Here is a 2362-nt window from a genome sequence, read left to right on the forward strand (position 1 = left end):
AAGATGCTAAGATGCTACCTAAGATAATCGAATACGTGTTAAGATAATAGAATACGTGATCAAGATGATAGAAGATGCTACCCAAATATATGAGTGACTTAAATTCTATCGGCATTTGCTCGGCGTTAAATGTCGTGCATCCTGCGGTACGTTTTCCACGGAGATATATTGACTTTAACTGGCGCTGGCAGCACCAACACATTCGAGATCAGTCATGTCGGGGATAAGCCTGTATTGCACATTTCGATCACATGTCACAACCGACGCCGATATCACAACGTTCGTGGATGTAACAGGCGCTTCATGTGTGCCATTGCGGCGCATGCCGAGATGACTGTGGCTGAGTCATTCAGCAGTCGGTTTCTTGGATTGAGACGGCATCCGTGTTGGCTTCATCCGTATTGCCAAAGATGGTCTGTGAGCTAAACTTATTGGCTTTTCCGGTATTGAAGCTGGATGCACATGGTCCTCTGGCCGTTCCCTGCAAAAAAAGACATTCAAACAAGAGCACCACACGTTTGTGCCATGCACTGGCTGTGCATTGCACGCTTGCCACGCTGTTCCGAGCGAAGGAGAAAGACACGCCCCGCGGTGGTGCAAGGTTGCACTGAATACTCATGTTTTACCACACGAGGCAGCGAGGTAAATGGTCCTGCCAAATGTGCGCAGCTTGCTTTGATCTTACTCAATTACCAAAGCATGTTTACGTTGCACTACTGTGACGTGAGATTCCGAAGTAATCGAGTCCAACGTGATGCTCATGCATGCAGTGTATCAGAACGCATGTTATGTTTGCTAGCCTGACTAAATAAACTAAGGCGGGGTTTTAATCTAGTTACCGGAACGCAAACACTCAGTCCATCAATTCAGCCCATCTTTGCCAGACGTGCTCGTTTGACGGCTCAGTTTTTGCGCGTTCTTACCCCTGCAGAGGCGCCGACGGACGAAACCTTAGTGACACCACCAGGGCCAATGTTTGTACCACTGGTGACCTCGCCCGAGGCACCCCCAGCAGCTTCGCTGGCAGGAATGCAGATGCCGCCGAAGCAGAGAGGCTTCGCCCAGCCCACGGAGACGCAGACCACAAGGAGGAGAGCGACGACCTTCATGGCTGTCGCAACACAATCACTGGTCAAACCGTGAACAAACTGCTAGTCGTCTGAAGCAATGACGGTGCTTTCACATGCCCGTTGGCGACCATTTAGCTCGCGGGCTCTAGGACATGAAATAGGGCAATGCTGGTAAAACGCATCCTCATCCGTGGCTAGTTACTTTTAGGAAGACTACGAGCACCCACTCCTATAAAACGAAATGTTCCACATTTAAATATATTGAGGCGAGCATAATATGGAGAAAAATGCTCAGAACTATTGATATGCTTTTTGTTGGACCCATGCGGTCCAAAACAAGTAACTTTAAGAGGCACCTTCGTCAAAAAATTTTGACCTGTACTTGCCAAGATCATTTCAGACAATTGTCTCCCCACCGCCCCTCTGTGAAATAATCGCTCAAGTATAGTTTTTTCTCTTGGAAACTAGTCCCGTTTTGAAGCTGTCAGGAACTTCGGGTTTAACTTTTCAACGTTTCAACTTTTTTCAAGGAACTTTTTCAACGTCCGGCAGGTTGCAAACCACTTCGAATCTGAGCATCTCATCCAACTAACAAATTGTTGTTTGACATTCTGACTAACTATCCGCCTTCTGCCGCCCTTTCTCGGTAAGCTCGTTCCCACTAATAATGATGACACCCCAAACTACCGCATTTCCAGTCATTCCCACAGTACCGGTAGCCAAGCCGGCCTCCGCTGAAGCACCTTACCTGGTTGAGTGATTGCACTGCTGCGACTGCTCGTCCCTCTTCGGTGTGCACCGGATTTATATACAGGCGAGCCGGTCTAGAGCCGGTGCAAGCACGTGCACACTGCCGGGCGGCGGCCGAGCCTGCGCACCTTTCTGTGAAAATCCTGCGGTGGATTGTAGGAGATCACTGGGGAAGGGCTGGTTGTTCTGGGGTCGGCTCTTGTGGCATTATTCTGGAAGTACCTGGCAGTGCACCGTGAGGCGAGTTATTTGCGAACCGCCTGCAATCTAGGGAAGATGTTTCTGGTAGTTTTGGGGTAGTTTCCGAGGTGTTCAAAGCATGCGAAAACAACAGAGATATTTGTACGCCTGGTAGTACGAAAAACTTTGTCTACGGCTGAGCGGTTCCCCAGCCTGAATTCAGTGGGAAACGCGAGATTAAATTGCTTTCTCCGGGCAGGTTTACATCTCCTGAGGATTCTCCGGTTCAAACAGATGACCATTTCACCACATGCGTGCAGACGCTACAGGTGTTTTATGGCTACCCACGTGTTTGTCACGAC

At 49.1% G+C, this 2362-nt stretch overlaps 1 long non-coding RNA gene across 1 annotated transcript; it reads right to left on the reverse strand.

Moving 5' to 3' along the window:
• Positions 1–206: 206 nt before the first annotated feature.
• LOC119092906 (uncharacterized) lies at positions 207–1889 on the reverse strand. The gene is made up of 3 exons (XR_005093564.1): positions 1819–1889; positions 924–1111; positions 207–481 (listed from the first exon to the last, which is right to left on the reverse strand). It is a non-coding gene; the product is annotated as an uncharacterized LOC119092906 (long non-coding RNA).
• Positions 1890–2362: the final 473 nt, after the last annotated feature.

The sequence above is a fragment of the Pollicipes pollicipes genome, unplaced genomic scaffold (assembly GCF_011947565.3).
Source record: "Pollicipes pollicipes isolate AB1234 unplaced genomic scaffold, Ppol_2.1 Scaffold_3637;HRSCAF=4270_pilon_pilon_pilon, whole genome shotgun sequence".
Classification (NCBI taxonomy): domain Eukaryota; kingdom Metazoa; phylum Arthropoda; class Thecostraca; order Pollicipedomorpha; family Pollicipedidae; genus Pollicipes; species Pollicipes pollicipes.